A 12,976-nucleotide genomic window follows, 5' to 3' on the forward strand; every position below is an offset into this window, starting at 1 on the left:
ATACAAGGCCGGATTAGATATGGGATTTGCAAATATCCTTTCCCACTCTGTGGGTTGCCCTTTCTCTTTCTTGTTCGTGTCCTTTGAAGCGTGAAATTTTTTGGTTTGGGTGACATCCAAACTGATCCCTTTTTTTCTCTGATTCTTTATGTTTTTGGTGTCAGAGCCAAAAAAGCATCATCTAACGGGAGCTCGTGAAGATGCAAACTTGTGTTTTCCTCTCAGAGTTTTACTCCCTACATTTTGGTCCTTGACCCACTTTGAGTTCACATTTGTCTGTCCCCGGAGGTGGAGGTCCGACCTCATTCTTGCTCACGTGGATGGACGGCCAGCCCAGCACCCCGACTTGTCCGGCACTTTGTCAAAAACCGATTAAAAGGCCTGGTTTAGGTTTGGACTCTCGGTTCTCTCGCATTGAACCCTCTGTGGACTGGCCGAGCGTCTCTGTGGTGGCTGGAAGGGACCCCATTGGCGGACTCGGCACCCATGTGCAGGTGGCAGGCACCAGTCATGTGTTTTGAAAGGTGGGCCGTCCCTAAGCAGGCGACGTGTTGTCCATCGGGGCGATGGGGGGCCTGTGAGGCACCGCAGGAAGGCCTGGCCGGGATGGAGTCATGCTGGACCTGCTGCAGGTCCTCACGGGGTGGGAAGGAGAGAGGGTCAAAGGTCAGGGCCACGGAACGGGGGACCCGGACCCTTCACCGCCTTGGGGTGATGCCACGGCAGCCGGTGACAAGAGGCTGGGCCGTTTCCCTCGCTTTTCTCATCATCTCGTCCGAGGGGCTTAGTCAGCACCCCCCAGGGTGCCTGGGCCTGGGGCTCCCCCCCGGGAACCCATCTGCCTCCTGCGGGGCCGCTGGGCAAACCGACTGAGGAAGGAACGAGCCAGCTGAGATGCCCCAGGGTTCCAGTGGGAAGGGCAATCTGCTTTACTCAGTCCTTCAACTGATTAGACGAGGCCCATCCGCACTAGGGAGGGCAGTCTGCTTTGCTTGAGCCTTCAACTGACTAGACGAGGCCCACCCACAGTGGGAAGGGCAATCTGCTTTACTCAGGCCTTTAATTGATTAGATGAAGCCCACCCACCCCAAGGAGGGCAATCTGCTATCCTCAGGCCTTCAACTGATAAGACAAGACCCACCCACAAAGGAGAGGGCAATCTGCTTTGCTCAGGCCTTTCAACTGATTAGATGAGGCCCACCCACAGTGGAAAGCACAATCTGCTTTACTCATGCCCTCAACTGATTAGAAGAGGCCCACCCATGCCAGGGAGAGCAATCTGCTCCACTCAGTCTGCTGATTCACATGCCAATCTCACTCGGAAACACCTTCAGACATTTTCCAGGTCTCTGGGGTGGGCGAGCTGTCAGGGAGGACAGTGCGGGAGGCTGTCTGGGAGGCCAGCAGGAGCAAACCGGGGTCCCCTCGTGGGTACAAGGGACGTGACGGACCGTGAAAGGCAACCCAGGAGGCAGCAGACACCATGGGGGGAAGAAGGGAGTGACGTCGGTGACAAAGGAGGACAGAATTTTTTCTTTTTTCATCAGAAATGAGTTGTTTGTCCTGGATCCAATATTCAATTTCATGTTTCCAGGAACCAACCGCCTCGAGGACGCAAGCTGTGTGCCTGGAATTCTGGGAGCCAGCCCGTCTGTCTCTCTAACAGGACCCCAAAGAGAGGGCCGGCCGGTTTTAGGGGGTCCTCACTCTGGTCTGAGAGTGTGTCCCCCCTGAAATCCGTATGCTGGATCCTGACCCCCAGTGGGATGGTGTTAGGGGGTGGGGCTTTTGGGGGTGATGGGGTCATGAGGGTGGAGCCCCCCTGGATGGGGGTGATGTCTGGAAACAGCCGTTTCAGGAAGTGGCTGAGGTTGCACAGGGTCCACCACGTCTAGCCAAGTGATGGATGTATTTCCCTTTTCACCCTGGCTGCCAGGAAACTCAGAGACAAAGCCGCCCATTGGAAGGGATGATGCCCCACGGGGCCGTCCCCAGGCAACGCCCGGCTTTCAGACGGCACGTCTGGCCTAGGACTCCGGCCACAGATCCGGGCAGCGTGGGGAATTGGATGTGGAGCCACCTGAGGCCTCAGCCAGTGTGATGGCAGCCACTTTGGGGCCAGCGTCAGGCCGGACGCTGACCCTCCAGGGGTCAGGAAGGGCCTCCCTGTGCAGACGGTTGATGCTCGAGAGGGAGGTGGAGGGTGGCTGAGGTCAAAGGGAGAAAGTGCAAGGGTCACCCTGGGGATGAGGGCCCCCCAGGGGAGCCAGGACGAGGATTTGGGGGCACACATGGTGGGGGGCTCGGGGGCGGGCCTGCGGCCCTGGGCTGACCTTGCTGGGGTGGACACCGAGTCCCGGGGTTGCTGGTCCCGCCTGACCCTCCGGCCTCCTGACCCCGGAGCGACCTCCTCGCATCAGGACCAGAATGCACTGCGCGCAGGAACGGTACCCAGCAGCCCCGCTCCGACTCCATCACCTGTGGCCGCAGAGGATGCTGGGAGAGGAGGCGGTCGGCCAGCCTGGGGTCGCCCCGGCCACGACATCCCCCCTCCGGGGTCCCCCCGTCACCCCTGCACCCCGGGGGTCCATCGCGCGTCACCCTGGGGCGTCCTTTTCACCCCAATTCCACAAGGTCCACCGGGTGATCTCCGACCTGTGATGAAGATATTCCCAGCATGCACCAGGAGAGGATGCTTGGAGCCCAGTCCCGACACCCCCCCCCCCGGGGCTGTGTGTCCCTGGGGTCATCGGGGTCACGGTGGCCCCGTGGATGTCCCCCCAGGTGGCCGGCACGGACGCCCCCTGGGGTGCCCCCCCAGAGCACCCCGAAAGCCGATGGGTCCCCCGGGAGCCGGGCTCAGCCTCCCCGTGGGGAGCAGGACGGGGGCGGTATGGACGCTGCGTGTTTGGGGTCCGGGCGTTTGCAGACTGACTGCGGGGGCGTCGTTGTTCCGGCTAACGGGTCGGCGTTTGCCAGCGCTCAGCGTCTCCCATGGCGGGTTCCGGGCGGGAGGTGTAGACCCGGCGGATCGATTCGCGCACTCGCCTCGAGGGTCCAGTTGCGGCGGGGAGAGCGGACGAGTCTCCACCGCGCGCCCGGAACACGAAAACCCCGCAGCCGGGGCGGCTGGGACCCTACACGTTTATTTCTCGGGGTCCGGGGTCTGGACGCCCAGGATCAAGGTGCCGCAGATTTGGGGCCGGCGAGGCCCGATCCTGGTTCCCGGGCGGATGGGTGTCCGTGTGCCGGGTCCGCGCGGTGGAGGCGATGGGGGCCTCTGGGGTCAGAATCTCACTTTCCAGCCAAGAAACGCTGAGCGTTTCCCATGTGGTCCGGCGCAATGTGGGGCCGTTTGGAAACGGGGGCATCTCCAGCGGGGCGTTTGGGGGGTCTTTGCGTGTCAGGAATGTTTCTGGGGTCACGGGGTGGAGGGGCGGAGATGCACCCGGGGCCAGAGGCCCAGACGCGCGGGTTGGGAACCCGACGGAGCCCGGGATGCTGCTGCATAGACCGCAGAGCAGCGTCGGGATCCGACGCGGGCCGGTGGTGATGCTGGCGCGTTTGGGGTCAACGGTTTGACGTCTTAGGACAAAGTCGCCTGGCATCGTGGAGTCAGTCGTCTCATTGGGAGCCACAAGGGCCCACGGGGGAAGCGGCTTTGGCGATCGAGTCACAAAGCGGATCTGGCAGACCCAACGCTGAGAGACCCTTGGGCATTTTGTAAGTTTTTTTTGTTTTTGCTTGAGGAAGACTAGCCCTGAGCTAACATCTGCTGCCCATCCTCCTCTTTCTTTCTTTCTTTTTTTTTTTTTTTTTGCTGAGGAAGACTGGCCCTGAGCTAACATCTGCTGCCCATCCTCCTCTTTTTTTTTTTTTTTTTTTTGCTGAGGAAGACTGGCCCTGAGCTAATGTCTGTTGCCAATCCTCCTCTTCTTGCCCCAGGGTGGGGACAGGGCGGACGGACAGTGGACTGAAGGGCATTTCCCCACAGCAACTCCAAAAGCCACAGAGGGTTCAGGGGCCATTTGGGACAGTGATGACCCTAATGGAGGAGAGGAGACTGTCAAGGACCGAGTTGGAGGACAAGGAAGCGAATCACAGAGAAAGGGCTACAAAGAGGAGGCCAACCCGGTGGCTCAGTGGTTAAGTTCGTGTGTTCCACTCCAGTGGCCTGGGATTCATGGGTTCGGATCCCGGGTGAGGACACGGCCCCACTCAGCAAGCCATGCAGTGGTAGGCGTCCCACATATAAAGTAGAGGAAGATGGGGCATGGATGTGAGCTCAGGGCCAGTCTTCCTCAGCAAAAAAAAAAAAAAAAGGAAAATTGGCAACAAATGTTAGCTCAGTGACAATCTCCATCAAGAAAATAAAAGAGGAAGATTGGCACAGATGTTAGCTCAGGGCCACTCTTCCTCACCAAAAAAAAAAATTACAAAGAGTGCTTACAAACATACGCACGGACCTGAGACCTTGAGAGAAATGGCCAGGTCATCACGGGAGCCAGAGAGACGTGAGCAATAGCCCTGCATCTTTCCCTCTTTAAGTATAAAAAGAGGAAGGTTGTGGCAGATGTTAGCTCAGGGCCAATCTTCCTCAAAAGCAAACAAACAAAAAAAATGGCGTCTGGAACATAGTTCTTTTTTATTTTTTTTTATTCTATTTTATTTGAAGGAAGGGGAGCTGGCAGGTGGACCCCGGTGAGTGACGACTAAGATGTCCCCCTAAATATCTATGTGTGGGCCCCACATGCCCGGCCCTGAGCTGCGTGTGCAGATCCATCCCCACGCGCTCCTGGGGACCCCGCAGGAATAAAAGTCGCCTCTGGGACCTACTACTTGGGTCCCGATCGTGTCGTCCCCTGGAAGGGCGCTGACACGCGTGAGACTCTGTGGACTGAAGGGGAGGAATTGGGGATGGATGAGGGCAGGAGGGTGGAGCCATCATGATGGGCTCAGTGTCCTTAGGACAAGTGACACCGGAGCCCCGTTTGTCACCCCACCTGAGGTCACAGTGAGAAAACCTATGAAGAAGATGGGCAGACGGGATGGGCGTCAGGTCCGGTGTGCTCAAGGGGATGCATTTGGGTTGACGCCGAAGGAGGGACGGACCGCCAGATCTGGAGTAACGGACAGCGTTCCAAGGAGAAGCATGTGCAAAGGCCCTGGGGCAGGAAGGAGCCTGAGGAGGGCCAGCAAGGCATAGGGGCCGCCGGAGGTCAAGGGTCAGAGGGCGTGTGTGGGCAGCGGGGGCTCATCCTAAGGGACGTTGAGGGGCTGCTTTGGGGGCGCGTCCTGCTTTCCTCCTCCTTCTTCTTTCCAGCGGGTGCAAACCCCCCACATCCCACAAACCGGCAGGGAAAAAAGTCCCGGCCGGGATCCGCTTGTGGGGTTTTGCACACGGCACAGCCGGCTACCGGGTGGGGTCACCACCCGCAGCAGCATCAGTGGGGACCAAAAAAAAAAAAAAATTTGCAGCATTTGATCCGAGAGAGCCATTCTGGGTGCGCGGCGTCCACACCCGCAGAGAGGCGGCCGCGTCCTCACGGTCCCATTTATTCAATTAAGCAGCCGGCCGTGCCTGCGGGAAGAAAGGCTCATTTTTTATGTCGTTTACACAGCGCGGGGTCCCCGGGGACCACTTACTCTGGGGGGCGGGGTCATAACTGCACCAGGCAGCGGGTGTGAACGGGGCCGACGGAGCGTCTGCAGCCGACTCAGATTAATGGATTGATAAGGGGATGTACACGGGGGGCCGGCACCAGGGGCGGGGAGGGGGGACTCCGCGAATCCGGGGGCTGAATCGAGCCGTTTCCCGCAGCTCCTTCCGCCCTTTGCTTTTGCAAACGGGGCGCAGGCTTTGGGGGGCCCCCCCGGGGACCCCAGTTATAATTCGGTGTCTGTGGGTTTCAAAGCCACGTTGTGTAATGTGGGCCTGGTTCCAGAACATTCTCCTCGCCCCCAAGGAGACCCCTCTGTTTCCCGTTAGGACTCAGTCCCCGTATCCGCTTTGTGTCTGTGGATTTGCGGGTTCTGGACATTTCCGATCAATGGGATCGATCTGGGATCAATGGGGGCAATGGGGTCCCGCACTCTGTGGGGTTTCGGGTCGGGTTCTGTCCCCGAGCATCGTGTGTTCAGGGTGCAGCCCCGTTGCACCTGACTCAGGGCTCCTCTCTTGTTCATGGCTGCATAGTATTCCACTGGCACGCACACCCCGGACCCACGTCCCCCCTGTGGCTCCCCGCGTTTCTCTGGGGGTCCCCACAGCTCCCCACGATGCGGGCAGGTCCCTCCCACTTCGGGCGGGTTGGGGCCAAGCTCAGACTTGAGTGCCCGGATGCAGGCCCCCCCACCCCCAAAGGTCCTGTGGCCTCTGTCTGCAAACATGGGGCTTCGCGGGGTGGAGGGGGGCTGCGCCCACCCAGCTGATTTCGCACAACAGAGCCCCCCATCCTGACCCCTGACTCTGTAGGACGAAGGGGCTCGGCGTGACCCCCGGGGGGACCCCTCCTGCGTCCTCGCACTCAGAGGAACATGCGTCTGTGCATCCGGGGCCCCCGCACCCCGATCCTAAAGGGGCGGAGAACAAAACGGGGCTGAAAGGGAGCGAATTGCAGCGGACGTGCGTCCCTGGCGCCTCGGGGTCAGATTCTTGTATTTTGGGGGGACTTTGGGGCCTTTTGCATGAAAAGGACGCCAGTGGCTCCACGGGGCCTTTTCTGATATTCAATCAATCAATGAAGGCGGTCGGGGCGGCCAGGACGGAGAAACACGCTTGAGGATGGATGATTGACAGGCGCTCCCAGGATGGATGATTGACAGGCCCGCCAGGATGCATGATTGACAGGCGCTCTGGGATGGATGATTGACAGGTGCTCCAGGATACATGATTGACAGGCGCTCCAGGATGCATGATTGACAGGTGCTGCAGGATGGATGATTGACAGGTGCTCTGGGATGGATGATTGGCAGGCGCTCCAGGATGGGCGATTGACAGGCCCTCCAGGATGCATGATTGACCTTTCCTATAAACCCCACTGGTGGCCAAAACCGGAGACCACAGGGGGTGCGTCCACACCACCGGCCCCAGGGACCCGGCTCTCAGTGTCCCCTCTTGTCCGTGACCTCACAGACCCCACAGCTGGGGGGTCTCCATTGGTTGCCGCCTCCGCCAAGATGCCCTCTGGGGTTGCCAGGCATGTTCTCGGGGTCCCGGGTGTAGGAGATGCTGGGGGACGCCCAGTGGATGGCGGCTGCCTGCTCCTCTGAGGTCATGACCCCCCAGAACCCACGAGGGCCCCTCCCCAGGGCCACCACGTCATGAGGGTGGACCCACCATCGGGGTGGGGGTCTGCAGGGTCCATGTCGGCTGGTCTCCCCCACACTGGAAATTTGTGGCAGTGGCCCCAGGACGTTTGCACGGGTGCATTATGGGGTCTGTTTTCTGACATCTGCTGACGGCCATGGGGTGACATCAGTCATGGGAGGCCAGCCTCCAGGATTTGAGTCCACCGGTGGTTTGAGCCGCCTACACTGTGGGGTCAGTTATGGGGCCCTGACTCGGTGGTACCAAATGATCCAGGAGAAGTTGGCAAAACACCGGGGGGCTTTCGATCCGTACGTTTTTTTTCCACGATGACTCTTTGCAGCCGGCGCTGGGCGACCTCTTGGTGACATGATGCCGATGCACCGGCCGTCTGGCTTAAATCCCACGACTGGCACAAACGTCCACGGAGGCAGGGTCACCCGTGGGTCCCTGGTCCCAGCACCTCAGCCGCCGACAACACGCTTCCTGCGACGTTTAAAACGGTTAACGTCTCAAACGCACAGTAACACAGGACTCTCAGGTTTAAGTCATTTAAAAAAAAAAAAATGAGTTCTTGCTGAACCAGAAAAAACGGATTAATTTGTTGAAGGGAAATAAGCAGATGCTGTTTTATACGGAGAATCCAACCCACATACACGCTGATCCGGTGTTGACATGGGGCAGTCCTTGAACCACAGCCCCCGGGGCTATGTGGCCCCCCCCAGTTGTTCTTTTCAATAAAGTTTTATTGGCACAGGCCCATTGTGGACACACAGCCCCCAGCTTGTTGTTTTCAATAAAGTTTTATTGGCACAGGCCCATTGAGGACACGCAGCCCCTGGCTTGTTCTTTACAATAAAGTTTTATTGGCACAGGCCCATTGTGGACACACAGCCCCCGGCTTCTTGTTTTCAATAAAGTTTTATTGGCACAGGCCCATTGAGGACACGCAGCCCCTGGCTTGTTCTTTTCAATAAAGTTTTATTGGCACAAGCATGTTGTGGACACACAGCCCCCGGCTCGTTCTTTTCAATAAAGTTTTATTGGCACAGGTCCATTGTGGACACACGGCCCCCAGCTTGTTCTTTTCAATAAAGTTTTATTGGCACAAGCATGTTGTGGACACACGGCCCGTGGCTGGTTTCTGACTCCCTGGGGCCACCGGCTGTCCTGCAATTTTCCGCTTCGGGTTTATTGGAAATAGCGGCTACTGTTTTGAGCAGGAATCACTCGCTATTTGATCGACTTTTTTTCCCTCCAAGTTCTTTAAAAATCGTGGTAAAATACGTCTAAAGGGAATGTTGCCCTTTTGGCCATTTTTCAGGTCACGGTCCAGGGTCAGGAGGTCATGCTGTGTGGCCCATCCATCACGTGCAGTTTTGATCTCTAAGGCTTCGGAAGCAACCTGAACAGAAACCCGATATGCGCTCAACAGTCTCTCTGCACCGCCCGCCCTCCAGACCCTGGAAACCATGAATCCCCTTTCTGCGTGTGGATTGGCCTGTTCTGGACCTTTCCTATTAATAGGATCGCATGCTGTGTGTCCCTCTGTGTCTGGCTTCTGTCTCTGAGCATTGCGGGTTCAAGGTCCATCCACGTGTAGCTGTGTCTGCACTTCGCTCCTGTTCATGGCTGCGTAATATTCCACTGCATACATGTTGTCCACACCGTGTTCCATCCCCACCAGGTCCCATTGTCCCGACACTGGGCATTCCCCATTTTTTAAATCGCAGCCCTCCCCGTGGGCAGGACCGACTTCTCCCCCGTGGTTTCGATCTGCAAACCCTCAATGCCAGATCACGCGGACCATCTTATCGTGGGCGTCTCCACCATTTAGACGCCGTTTTTGGAGAGACGTCTGTTGAGATCCTGGGCCCGTTTGTAAACGGGGTTATTTGTCACGTCACGGGTGTGCTGTGCAGTTGCTCACATACTCTGGGCTCTAAGCCGTTGTCATATGTACGACCTGTAGTGTTTTTTTTTTCCCAGGACACTGTCTCTCAGGGCCACCAGTCATTATGATTATTTATTATTATGATTCGAAGACTTTCAAGGGCTTCCTGGTGTTTCTCAGACCCCAACAGGCCCAGCCCGTTTCCCTATTATTGTTTTAGCCCATCAATTTTTTTTTTTTTTTTTTTGCTGAGGAAGACTGGCCCTGAGCTAACATCTGTCACCAATCCTCCTCTTTTTTTTTTTTTTTTTTTTGCTGAGGAAGACTGGCTCTGAGCTCACATCTGTGCCCATCTTCCTCTACTTTATATGTGGGACGCCTGCCACAGCATGGCTTGACACAAGGTGCTTTGTCCACACCTGGGATCTGAACTAGTGAACACTGGGCCGCGAAGTGGAATGTGAGAACTTAACCACTGAGCCACCGGGCCGGCCCAGCCTATTGATTTTTAATGTCGGTCCCTCTCGTCCTGGAAAACCGTAGGCAATGAGGCCACGACGCCCGCAAGCACAAGTTCTCAAGCCTCCCGCATCGACTTGGTCCCTTCCCAATTTTTCCCTGATTGTGTCCCTTCTGGGATAGAAAATACGCCGTTTTCCTCGTTTTGGGGAAAAATCTCACCATTTCAGGGAAAACGAGAGTGGGGACGCATCTGCGCTGTGTTGCAACTGCATCCAGCAACGACCTCTCTGTGCTCCTGGCTGTGAGCACGGACGGTGGGCTCTGAGCTTTTGGCAGCTTCACGAACCCAAGAAAACAGCGGGGTTTTTTCGTTTTTTTAAAAAATTTCTCCTGTTCCTTTGAAAGTCGAATTACGACGTGTGGTTCCCTGAAACCTTTCCTCGCGGCTCGTAAAGGTGAAGACCCCGCGTCCTCCAACATGGTTTACGGCTTCCTTTTCATGTCAGCCTCCCTCATATATATATATATATTTTTTTGAAAAAGCCCCATTATTTATTAATGGCCCCTTCTCTGTTCTCAAAGTTCCTTTTTCGCGTGCGGACACGGGAAAAAAAAAAAACACCCCAAAAACCATTTGCGTTTTCACGGGGTGTCGGGTTGGTTTTGCAAACCTCCTAAAAGGTTACCGTCGTTCCCCGCGGTTTCTGGGGCATCAATGAAAAGCCTGTTTTGGGGCGATTTACAGCGTTTTTCCGTCGGCCGTGCCCTGGAAAACTTAATTTCTCTGTTTCGCGGGCGGGATGGGTTGGACCCGGCCGTTTGCTGGTGGAGGCACCTAGTTGGGGCGTCCGGGCAGGGGTGAGGGGTCAGAGGTCACAGGGGTGCTCGGTCCCGTTAGGCGCGTCGTAAACCCCGAGGGCGGTGAGCAGTCCACCGGCCGGGCGACTGGGCCGAGGATGCAGAGCGACCAGGACCAGCGGGGGAACGGCAGGAAGGAGCGATGGGCTCAGAGGCTCCCGGGGTCACTGAGGCTCCCAGGGCCCCGGGCGTCCACCCAGCTGGGGGACCCGGACCCTGAGATGCGGGAGACGTGACCTCCGTCCCTGAGCCCCACCTGCGACCCCAGAAGTGACCTCCGTCCCTGAGCCCCACCTGTGACCCCAGAAGTGACCTCCGTCCCTGAGCCCCACCTGCGACCCCAGAAGTGACCTCCGTCCCTGAGCCCCACCTGCGACCCCAGAAGTGACCTCCGTCCCTGAGCCCCACCTGTGACCCCAAAAGTGACCTCCGTCCCTGAGCCCCACCTGTGACCCCAGCAATGACCTCCGTCCCTGGGCCCCACCTGTGACCCCAGCAATGACCTCCATCCCTGAGCCCCACCTGTGACCCCAGAAATGACCTCTGACCCTGATGCCCACTCTGTGGCTCCAGATGTGACCTCTGACCCCAGTTCCCACCCTGAGCCCACAGATGTGCTCTCCGTCCCCAATTCCGAGCCCCCAGATGTGACCTCAGTCCCGAATCTCTGCTCTGTGACCCTCATAAATGACCTTCATCCCCAACCCCTACCCGCTGACCCCCATAAATGACCTCTAACCTCAATCCCCATCCTATGATGCCCAGAAATGACCTCCACACCTGATCCCTATGCTGTGACCACCTGAAGTGACCTGCAACCCAATCCTCACCCTCTGACCCCCAGGAATGACCTCTGACCCTGATCCCCACCCTGTGGCTCCAGACGTGACTGCCGACCCCAATCCCCACCCTGTGACCCCAGATGTGACCCCTGTCTCTGCCTTGTGACCTCCAACCTTGACTTTGCAGTTGGGCCCCGACTCTGTGGCTTCCAGACCTGACCTCTAACACCGATCCTTGTCCTATGACCTCTCCTCATAACCTCTGCCCGGTGCTCCCTGCTCGGCTCCCCGTCCTCCCCTCAGACATCGTTGCTGATTCTCCTTCTCGCGGCTCCCAGCGCAGCCTCGTGTCCACCTCGTGGTCTCCCTCCCGGCGCGTGTCGCACCCACAGTGCCGCGTCTCTGATTCGCTTTGGGCTTACTGATCGCTTCCCCTCGTTGTGTGGACCGTGCAGCCTCCACGGGGGCAGGAGCCTCTGAGCCCCAGGTTGTCTCCTGACGAGCGTTCGAGCGGGCGAACGATGGACGTTTGTTGATCGACTTAGTGACCTCCACACACGCCGCATATTATCAGCCTGTTTCCGAATGAGGTCCGTTCCCAGGGTCCCTTTTTCTCTCCTGCACCAACTTTGTAGCATCTTTGCTCCCGTAAACTTTCATCAAGAGACTAATGAACAGAAAGTTTAGAAAAATACATTAATCACTGAATAATTGTGTTCGGAGCGGGGGGGGGGGTCCCAGGCCGGAAAATCAGGACATTCACGGAAGAGAACAGATTTCAATATTTATGAAGCGATTCTTCTGTAATTAACAGGAGTTCTGTAATAGGGTTTCTTTTTTTTTTCCGGTTGTCGTCCTTTTGAATCTTAATTCGTAAATTGTTATCGAATCATTAAGAGAAAAATATGTTTCCTTTGATGAGCCCGGGGGTGTACCCGTTGTTTTAGGTTTTTGGATCAGGTTGGAGGATAAATAAACACGATTAGAAGTTTTGGACTAATTATAAGTCTGGAAATAGGGTCGGAAGAGGAGAGGAAAATGAGAGAGACGTGTCAGAGGGTGGACTGAGATGAGCACCCGGGTGCTGTCACCTTGGTGGTCCACAGGGGAGGCATCTTTGTGCCGGAGACACGGCGAGGACACTGGGGTGAGGGGCCCCCGTCCCGTCGGGGTGATAAACGCCAGGACGGAGAAGACCGGGAGGGTGGAGGGTCCTCAGGAAAGGAGGGGCGTCTGGAGGCCGCGGGTTCCCCAGGCCCAGGACACGGTCTCCATCTCCACTCCGGGACGAAGGGAGACGCACCGTCAGTCAGGTTCCTCCACAGAAACAGACCGACGGGGTGGATGGATGGACGGATGGATGGATAGATGATTGATAGATGGATGGATGGATGGGTAGATGATTGATAGATGGATAGATGATTGATAGATGGATGGATGGATGGATAGATAGATGATTGATAGATGGATGGATGGATGGATAGATAGATGATTGATAGATGGATGGATGGATGGGTAGATGATTGATAGATGGATAGATAGAGATTGATAGATGGATGGATGGATGGGTAGATGATTGATGGAATGATGGATAGATTGATGGATGGATAGATGATTGATGGATGGATGGATGGATAGATAGATGATTGATGGATGGATGGATGGGTAGAT

The sequence above is a fragment of the Equus przewalskii genome, chromosome X, assembly GCF_037783145.1.
Source record: "Equus przewalskii isolate Varuska chromosome X, EquPr2, whole genome shotgun sequence".
Lineage (NCBI taxonomy): Eukaryota > Metazoa > Chordata > Mammalia > Perissodactyla > Equidae > Equus > Equus przewalskii.